The 11128-nt window shown below is 43.7% G+C and overlaps 1 non-coding gene across 1 annotated transcript; it reads right to left on the bottom strand.

Annotated features, from left to right (window-relative positions):
- Positions 1-3047: 3047 nt before the first annotated feature.
- On the bottom strand, positions 3048-3148 carry LOC121785617. Its single transcript, XR_006047002.1, has one exon. It is a non-coding gene; the product is annotated as a U6 spliceosomal RNA (small nuclear RNA).
- Positions 3149-11128: the final 7980 nt, after the last annotated feature.

The raw sequence follows: 11128 nt of genomic DNA on the forward strand, positions 1-11128 counted from the left end.
TAGTATATCGAATTTTGGTGAACCAAAACTTCTTGTAAGGTAAAAGTGTGATTTTTGCTCATACCAGATTTTCGGTGTTGTACGCAGTATGATTGTTTCGATACAACCCACCCCTACTTACACCTTTGCACTGCTCTTCTTGATCTCATCCATTTAAGACATTGAATGTTATGCGTAGACATCGGGAACTTGTATTCCCAATATAGGTAAGTAGTTCAATGACATATTGCATAAAAAGCAATCTTCAATGGTTAGACCGTTGGAACTGAATAGTCTTGCTATAATGTATCTCAATTCTTGATCCAAATTCTTTGATGAATCAAAGAACTTTAACGTAGTGCATCAAATGAGCAAAAACTTTTCATACCGTGTACAACACTTAAACCAGAGCCACTGAGCCACCGAGTCTAGCTCGATCCATATATGTGATGAATACTCCGTGGCCAATGATAAGCCTTGAATGAGAACCATAAGCTTCGCCTCGAAGTTCGACGTTGCAAAAATGGGAGTAATAAGAGCATCTCCAATGCTGACGGACGTCAAATAGCCGTCAAATAGCCTTCACACTGCCACATCATCAGCACTACAATTCTCCTGCCACATCAGCTTGCCACATCAACTGGACATCAAATAGCCATCAAATAGCCTTCACACTACCTATCCACATCACTAATAACAATTATATAATTTAATTTACACTTGTATCAACATACGGAATTTAAATTACGAGACAAATACGGAAAATTCGAATAATAATATTAAAATTTTTTTATTACATTAATATAAAAAAAGTACAATAATTAAAAATATTACATTTAAAAAATTACATAAATTTGCATAAAAACTACCGCCTTGCAGTCCTCAGCGCCCACAACTCTTCAACTAAATCATTTTGCAGTCGAATATGAGCCTCCGTCTGACGCATGTCGGCATGTGCTTGGAGGAGGGCTTCTTCATCGTGCGGTACCCCACCTCGTACGTTGGCGGTGATGACGCCGTGGCTTGGACCTGCTTCATTATCGTCGGTGGCCCAATCAGTCAGTTGTACACCTTCATCTTCGACGATCATGTTGTGCATGATAATACAGGCATACATTATATCAGCAATGCAGTCGACATGCCACAAACGCGTTGGTCCCTTAACTGCAGCCCATCGAGCTTGAAGCACACCAAATGCGCGCTCCACGTCCTTTCGCGCCGACTCCTGCCGCGTCGCAAAGTAGGCCTTCTTCGGCTCTGATGCGCACCGGATCGTCTTCACAAAGACGGGCCACCTAGGGTATATCCCATCCGCCAAGTAGTAGCCCATATCATGCTGGTTGCCGTTGGCGACAAAACTGATGGCCGGACCGACGCCCTGGCACTGCTCGTTGAAAAGGGGCGACGAGTTGAGGACGTTTAGGTCGTTGTTCGAACCGGCTATCCCAAAATACGCATGCCAAATCCACAACCGGTAATCAGCCACGGCCTCGAGGATCATCGTGGGATTTTTTCCCTTGTAGCCGGTCGTGTAAAACCCCTTCCAGGCAGCGGGACAGTTCTTCCATTCCCAATGCATACAATCTATGCTGCCTAGCATTCCCGGGAACCCGTGCTGATCCCCGTGCATCCGCAGCAAATTCCGGCAATCTTCGGGGGTAGGCTTTCGGAGATACTGATCACCGAATACTTCGATCACGCCCTGGCAGAAATACTTCATACATTCGATGGCAGTCGTCTCACCGATGTGGAGGTATTCGTCCCACATGTCTGCCGCGGTGCCGTAGGCCAACTGCCTGATTGCCGCAGTGCACTTTTGAATAGGGGTGTGGCCGGGTCTGCCAACCGCATCGTGCCTGAAGCGGAAATACAGATATCGCTGCTCCAATTCGTTAACAATACGCATAAATAAGTCCCGCCTCATCCTAAAACGACGCCTGAAATGGTTGGCGTCAAAACGCGGCTCCTCTGCGAAGTAATCTGTGAACAGGCGCTGATGTGCAGCGTCATGATCACGATGCACCACTTGTCGACGGTGGACAACTGGTCGTGGGCGAGGTGCCGCCGGCTGCATATAACTCTGCATCCATCGATCAACCTCACGGCTCGTATAGGCATCAAGCTCTTCGTTCATCATACGCTCGTACTCATCCGCATCCCCACCACTACCACCGGCATTACTCATTTCTTAAATTGATCTTGTACAGAAAGTAAGGTAGAGAGAGAGTACTCGTTAAAACAAGTGGTGCGAATGAAAATGAGGTTCAACGCGCGTATATATAGTGTTTTGCGAAAAAAAAAAATAATATTTAAATCCGACGCCGGTTTGGCGCCGATCCGGGAGCCACAATGGCGCCCGTGAGGATCGGCGTGGGAACCGGCGTCAGCGCGGGAATCGGCATGGCGACGCCGATTTTGACGCCGATTTCGCCCACGCCGGTTCCAATGGTTCGGCGTCAAACCGGCGTGGGCGAAAAATCGGCGCTCCGGTGGTGACGCCGACCATTGGAGATGCTCTAAAGGCCCTTAGAAAGCTTCAATCAGGTCCACGAAAAATGCCTCCCCCACCAACTTCTAGCGTCGATGTAGAAAATGTTCCATGTGTTCATGTCCTCCATGAATATATGACTCTCATTCATGTTCATGTGCAGCTTCATGGTTCATTTGAGCCATTGTCCTGTATGAGAAGTGGATAATCCGACTTCCAATACCCTTTCGCTTTCTTTTGCTTTTTGTAGCTATATATTTCCCCCGTCTCATAAAAATATGTGCATTTGAAATGACACGAGAACTAATGCACAATTGGTAAAGTAAGAGAGAGAAGGAGAATGATTGTTAAAGTAGTGTTTAGAGTTGTTAATTGGGCCGGGCAGCTTAGCCCAGGTCTGGTCCACTAGTGAAACGGAGCGGGGCTGGGCTGGCTCAATGGTTGAAGTGGGCTACATTTGGGACATTTTGTAAACCCAGGCCCCGTACCATCGGAGGCCCGGCCCAGGCCCGGCCCGCCCCAAGACCGCCCCATTAGAGGCCCACCTTATATAATTAATATTTTTAATGTAATTAATCATTAATAATAATATATTTTCCGATTTATGCACATAATCTTGTGCATGAGTCATGCTAATATTCTCTGTATTGTTCCAATGTTATTAGATGTCACCGAATGGATTTAATATATACTCAAGTTCTCAACTAAATCCACATGAAAACAATATTCCATCTTTACTGTATATAATTTTTTTCTTATATTTATTTTTGTCCAAGATGTATAAAGGATGATTGTGAAGTTTATTTTTCAAAATACTACTCATATCTTGGTATTCAAACCTCAATCTCTGATGAATAATTATGGAGTAGGATTTTTAAAATTTATTAGTCAGTGCATAACTTATATGTCATCATCTACTTACAATAGTGGTTCTTCATTTCGTTATACACTTTTAGATAGAGTAAAGAATGTGAAAAATGATATTAGTACAAAGTCAGCAAATGAACTTAATCATTATTTCATTTAAGATTTCGTGTAAGTGAAACCTAATATTTTTAGAATCTCTTTAATCTACATAAATAAAAAAAATTCAAATAAAGCCCAGCCTGACTCAGATATGGGCCTAGTCCAGACTGGGCCAAAATATAGGCGGGCCTCAACGGGCTTGGCCCAGCACACTTGACAACTCTAGTAGTCTTGGTGGAGATACCCACATTATTATTAGTATTTAATGAGTTGTAATGGTTGGCCATATTAATATATGTGTTATATAAATAATATATATACGGGTAATGAGTTGAGGATAAATTTGTAAAAATCATGGATTAAATATGCCCGGTCAATGGATTTTGACCAAATAATAAATGTGACGAGACATTTAATTTTGTGAAATTAAATGACATAGCGTCGATCTACATTTTACGTAGATAAATATAGTATATTTACTTTCTCAAATCCGATTTCCGGTGAGTGAGAAATAGTGGATTAAAGTTGGGCATAATTAGCTTTTAATTAAAGCTTGGAGTTAGTGCTTAGGGAATAATTAACTAGTGTTAATTATCCCACATTGGAGGATTAACACATCTTTTAATGTGTTTAAATTAAGTGACTTTATGTTACTTAATAATTATAGTGGACCAAGATGGGTGAAAGAGCCCACGCGCCGACGCCGCAGCCCGCTCGCCCGAGCCCGTGCACGTGCTCGTGGTCGTGGTCGCGGTCGCGGGCCCGGGCCCAGTCCCGATCCCGATCCCGGACTTGGACTTGGACTTGGACTTGGCAATTGGTCTTTGGGTGGTCTTTGGGCTTGGTGCTTGGGCTTGTCCCTAGCCCAAACTTAATCTTTTTATACCACCGCAGAGTCAGCAATCCAAGTGGCTTGACACGTCGTCAAGCGTGGCACAGTCAGAGCTGCCACGTGAGAAAAGCACACGCTCCACACGCGAAAGGCACACTCCTGCCACACGCTCGTAACCGTCGGCGGTTACGAATCTGCCATGATGAGCCTTCATGGCTTGGTTGGCCCTGCATGGTGGCTTGGTCTATAAATAGGCTAGCCATTCCACTGCATTAGACACTACTGTTCACAAGCATTACAACATAAGCTCTCTCCGTCTCTCTGCATTGTCTTTCTGTCGAAGCTCTGCCCTCTCCTTCATCCAGTTCGCCGGCGCTCTGCTGATTGCGGTGCTGCATCAAAAGAGACGTAGTCGTTTTACCTTTGGGGACGACACGCCAAACCGAGAGCACTATCGGGGCGTATCTCGTCTTGCGGGAAGAGGCCTCCTCGACTCGGCTAACAACTGTTTCACGGTTAATCTGTTTCGAATTTCAGTTATAATTTCATTTAGTTCAGTTTCCATTCTGTATTCCTTCTTTTGGGTTGTATTACGCCCGCTTTTTATCTCTTGTAATCCCCAGAAACCAACAATCGCAAGACGAGATAACTTGCCTTTGAAGTAATTTGGACCATTAAACTGAACTAAAACTTTCGAAACTTTAAACACCTTTGCTGGAGATGTCGACTGAATCCAACACCGCTGCTGCCACCACCACCGCCGCCATTTCCTCCACCATGGCGACCACTGGACCCGTCAACACTTCATCAATCCCCTCGATGATGCCAACCCCCGGCTTCCCAGCCGCTTCTTCAATTGTCCCATGGGTTTGGGACAAACCTTTCGGGGCGTCCACTGGTTCCACCTTTGGTGGTTCGGTTGGTTCCACTTTTAGTGGTTCCTTCGGATCCTTTAATGGATCGAGTGCTGGGGCCTTCGGGTCTCACACGAGTGTTGGGGCCTTCGGGTCTCATGCGGGTGCTAGTCCCTTCGGGGTTGGTACGACCATGGCGGGCTCTATGCCCAACATGACCACGTCGGGCTCTATGCCCAACATGAATGGTGGGGGCTCTATGCCCAACCATGTTGTTGGCTCATTCGGGGGCAACGGAATTGGTTCCTTCCATGGACCAAGTGCGGCACCTTTGGCACCAAGAATGATGCCACCTGCCGAGAAGCCACCGAAGTTTGGAGGATCTGACTCCAAGCGGTGGTACCAGAAGATGTTGTTCTACTTGACAACATTGGGCGTCGCCAACTTCCTCACAGAAAACGAGCCGCCTGCGCCAAGCGACCAAGAGACTAGGCTTGAAGTCATGGCGGACTATGAAGCTTGGAGAAAATGAGACTATCTTTGTAAAAATTTCATTCGAAGTGCTTTAGATGATAGTTTGTACAATGTATACTCCAATGTAACCACATCTAAACAAATGTGGGAAAGCCTAGAAAAGAAATATAGCATAGATAATGCTGCAGGGACTGAACAAGTTGTATCTTCCAAATTTATGGACTACAAGATGGTCAATTCTCGACCCATCATGGAGCAAGTCCAAGAGCTCCAAATGATCATCCACGCATTAGTGGCTGAAGGGATGACTTTGCCCGACAAATTCCTAAGGTGCACGATCATTGACAAACTTCCTCCCAGTTGGAAGGACTTCAAGAGCTATCTCAAGCACAAGCGAAAGCAGATGACCCTTGAAGACTTGATCGTGAAGTTGCGCATTGAGGCGATGTGCGCAAAAGCGACCAAAAGGCTGAGGGGTTCACCCCACTTGAAGCAAAAGCCAATCTGTTGGAGCGGGGAGGTCCCTCCAACAAACGCCCTCGCCCAAACCGTCCAAATGACAAAGGGAAGGGAAAGCAGCCTACAAAGAAGTTTGAAGGCGATTGCTACAAATGTGGCAAACCGGGTCACTTTGCAAAAGACTGCCGCAGCAAGAAGAAGAAGCCGGCTGCCCACGTCGTTGAGAAGGAGTTCAAAGACTGGGACGAGAACGACCTCATTGCTGTGGTCACTGAAGAGGTTGACCTTGTTGACAACAAGGGTGGCTGGTACATCGACACCGGCGCTACTGCTCATGTCTGCTCAGATAGGAGCAAGTTTGCCTCATACACTGCTGTTGAAGGAAGGAAGATCAACACGGGGAATCAAGCATCCTCCGAAGTCCTTGGCATCAGAAATGTGATCCTCATGATGACGTCTGGCGTCACAATAACATTGAAGGATGTGTTGCATGTCCCGGACATCCGCAAGAACCTAGTGTCAGGATCAATACTAGTTAATAAGGGGTTTAAACTTGTATTTGAGTCTGATAGGTTTGTTTTGTATAAGTTTGGAAAATCCCTCGGAAAATGTTATGTAACCGATGGGCTTTTCAAACTTAGTGTGACGACTCGCAGTGTTGCTAAACCTTTGGCTAATAAGAATAAAGCATCTACTTCCTTTTACTTGACTGAGTGTTCAAATTTGTGGCATTGTAGATTGGGACATGTTAATTCAAAAGCCATTAAAAAATTAGTAAATTTAGATTTACTAAAGGCTAATGAATTGGATATCCAAGATAAATGTGAAATTTGTCTTGAAGCAAAAATGACTAAGTTGCCGTTTCACTCGGTTGAACGAAGCACGAAACCCCTTGAATTAATTCACACGGACGTATGTGATTTAAAGATGGTGCAAACTAGAGGTGGTAAAAAGTACTTTATCACTTTCATAGATGATTGCACAAGGTATTGCTACATTTATCTTTTAAGAAGTAAAGATGAAGCAATAGAAGTGTTCAAAAACTATAAGAACGAAGTTGAGAATCAACTTGGTTGTAAAATCAAATCGATTCGAAGTGATAGAGGAGGCGAATATGTAGCCCCGTTTGAGGAATTATGCAACGCAAGTGGTATAATCCATCAAACAACTGCACCATATTCACCACAATCTAATGGTGTTGCAGAACGCAAAAATCGAACTCTAAAAGAGATGATGAATGCACTGCTTCTAACTTCAGGATTACCACATAACATGTGGGGGGAAGCTGTTTTGACAGCCAACTATATCTTGAATAAAATCCCTCTCAAAGGAAAAGATGTTACTCCTTATGAGTTGTGGAAGGGAAGGAAGCCATCCTACAAATACCTCAAGGAAAAAGACAAGGAAAAAGTCTCAACCAATTCTGAGACAAGAATTGAAGAAGCCACTAGTTCTAAACCAGTGGAAGAAGAAGCCACTAGTTCTAAATCAGCGGATGCGGAACCTAAATCGCGCAAGCGTGCAAGGCCCGATCCAAAAGATACAGTACTAAGACGTGGTAATAGAGTAAGAACACCAAAAACATTTGGTCATGACTACATTGCTTTCATGTTGGATGAAGAACCAACATCGATAAAAGTAGCCTTTGCTGGCCCAGACGGGCTGCATTGGAGAGAAGCTGTTCAAAGCGAAATTGATTCAATTTTGCTAAACCACACGTGGGTGTTGGTTGATTTGCCCGAAGGTGCTAAACCTTTAGGATGCAAATGGGTCCTTAAAAGAAAGTTTAAGGCCGATGGAACAGTTGATAAGTATAAAGCCCGATTAGTAGTAACGGGTTTTAAACAAAAGGAAGGACATGACTTCTTCGATACATATTCACCTGTAACAAGGATTACATCTATCCGAGTGCTTCTCGCTATTGCTGCATTGCACAATCTTGAGATTCATCAAATGGATGTAAAGACCGCGTTTCTAAATGGTGAACTAGAAGATGAAATCTATATGGAACAACCCGAAGGGTTTGTAGTACCTGGACAGGAGAAAAAGGTATGCAAGCTCGTAAATTCTCTATATGGATTGAAACAAGCGCCATTGCAATGGCACTTGAAGTTTGATAATGTGATGTTATCAAATGGGTTTAAAATCAACGAGTGTGACAAATGTGTCTACATCAAGAGCACTAATAACGGTCATGTTATAGTGTGTCTATACGTTGATGATATGTTCATCTTGGGTAGTAACACTCAAGTAATTAACGATACAAATGCCATGTTAAAGAGAAACTTTGACATGAAAGACATGGGTCTAGCCGATGTAATTCTTGGAATAAAGATTCTAAGAACGTCTGATGGAATCATCTTAACACAATCACATTATGTTGATAAGATATTGAATAAATTCAAAGCCTATGATGGCGCGCCGGTTAAGACTCCAATCGAACTCGACGTTCACTTGAGCAAAAACAAAGGCGAGCCCGTTGCACAAGAAGAGTATGCACGGGTCATCGGGTGCATTATGTACTTGACTAATTGCACTCGACCTGACATTGCTTGTGCCGTGAACAAGTTGAGTCGTTACACGAGCAATCCAAGCAAAGAGCATTGGAGAGCTCTTGTGAGGGTTTTGAGATATTTAAAACATACTCAAAATCTTGGGCTACACTTCTCGAGATACCCCTGGTACTTGAAGGGTACTGTGATGCGAACTGGATATCCGATAATAGAGACTCACTTTCAACAAGTGGATACGTCTTCACTATTGGGGGTGGTGCTGTATCGTGGAAATCCACAAAACAGACATGTATAGCCCGATCAACAATGGAATCGGAGTTCATTGCCTTAGATAAGGCGGGTGAGGAAGCCGAGTGGCTTAAGAACTTCCTTGAAGATATTCCATGTTGGTCTAAGCCAGTGCCACCAGTGCTGATCCACTGTGATAGCCAAGCAGCTATTGGAAGGGCAAACAATGGCTTCTATAATGGTAAGTGATAAGTCACATTCTAGGCCTTGGTTACTGGTCAGTATAAGGTGCTTTATTGGATAATATCTGCAAAATAGTTGTTAAAGTGTGCAGGTTGAAGTACTAAATCAGGAGGGAAGGTTCAGAAGGAATTCGAGTGAAAAAGTTGCGAAGAGTGTGCAAACTGGTCAGTATGAGCAGAAAATACGCAAACTGGCCAGGATGGATGCTACAGAACTGGACACGAGAAGGAAGGACTTGCTTGGAATAATCACATATCTAAAGAAGGGCAAAATTGTCATTCCACATGAAGAGAAAGCCCTAGAAATTAGGGCAGGCCACCCTATAAATAGGAGCTGAACATAAAGAAAAGAGGAATCGACACACCACTTCACTTAGGACTTATCATCACTACTACATCACTTTTGAGGAGAATAGCTCCACTAGCTTTTAGTTCCATCTAAATCCAGCAGCCTGACTTGAAGATTCCGGCCACCTGCCGGCCAGGAGCATCATGCCTGATTCATTCCAGCCGCCGTAGTTCCAGAAATTCCTCCAGTTTCAGTTTCCGATGAGCCAAACAATCTTTTACTTGCTTTGTTTTTAAGATTTCTTAGTTTAAGAACTTGTTTTTGCCTGCCTTTGACTTGGATTCCAGTAGCTACTTAGTTGAAACATCTTTTGGGTGATAATCTTGAATGCAATGAAGTTTATTGTGGTTTTATTTTATGTTTCAGCTTGCTTATTATTTCTTTCTGCCTAGTAACTAGATCTGGTAGTTTTACGTTGATTTTTGTTGTTTAAGTGCTTGAATCTGCTTTGCTTAGTTAGATCAAGGTTTTCTTAGAGTGTTTACAAGTTTTAATCGGGTTAAGGTCCTCAAAAATGCATGAGAATCGTTTCTGCTTGCTTCTGTCACCTTGTCCCGCTGACCAGTTTGCGTAGATCTCAGTTTTCTTAGCTTTCGTTCTCGATTTCAGGTTAAATATTGCATTTTCGAATTTTCAAGCTTGATCATTCATCAATGGAGTTTTTTAGATCTTGTTGTTTAGCTTGGTGAAGAAGATAATGTCACAATCAAAGAATGGGACCACTTGTGTTGCTTTTGTTGCTTTTTGCTTTTGTACTTGCACTTTTTCAGCTTTTCTGCACACCCAGGAGGCAGTCTGCCAGCATGTCCTTTGATTCTGTTTACCTTTTGTCTAGTCATTTTTAGTAAGTTTTGTCTAGTAGCTTCTCACATACACAATCGTACCTTAATTTACACACGCACTTTAATTTCTCTTAGCACGCAGCATTTAGAGCCCACCCTGACCTACTGGTCAGGAGGGGTATAGGTTCCATTTCATTTTCCGACTAGGTAAAACTCAACCCCAAAAAAGCGTGGTAGCTAACCAACCGCTCCCAGAATGTCATCGCAAGTGTAACTCGCCTACATCCATCTCTGTGGGATTCCACCCTTACTCCACTATACTAGCCAGTAGAAGTGGGTTGAGGTATTTTTTGTTGATAGGGAAGATAGACACAGACCCAACGACACAGCTAGGTCTAGGTACCCTCCTGGCCAGCTGACACACACACACACACAGAGTCATAGTCTCATCTTTTCCCTCCTATCAAATGGCGCCGTTGCCGGGGATGGATGGCGTTTTTGCATACATTTGTTGCATGACACTTTGGTGTACATATAGTTAATTGTTTTTCTTTTCTTTTGTTTCGTAGTTTATGAGGAGTTTTGTTAAGAATTTGAGTGTGAATATTGTAGATAAACTTTTCTTTATTTTTTGTGTTCCGCAGTTAAATGAAACTGAGTCCAACTGGCCAAAGGAAGAAGGGGTGAATCCAGTCACCACTCATTCAGAATTAACCACTGCCTTGCCTGTTGACTTGGATGCGAGCGATGAGGAGGATCGCGGCACAGCCATCAAGAGTGAACCGGAATCAATATCCGCAGCTGAAGATGAGAAAGCCAACATGGCTGACGACCAGGAAGATGATCCCGAGATAAGCTCATTGTACGCCCACTTGGATGGTGAACCACCGCAAGCAATCGTCATGACCCTAGGACAAGAAGCAGTCTACGTGAAGCCTCGTATTATGGCCGTCCTGCCTGTG

Source organism: Salvia splendens, chromosome 21 (genome assembly GCF_004379255.2).
Source record: "Salvia splendens isolate huo1 chromosome 21, SspV2, whole genome shotgun sequence".
Lineage (NCBI taxonomy): Eukaryota > Viridiplantae > Streptophyta > Magnoliopsida > Lamiales > Lamiaceae > Salvia > Salvia splendens.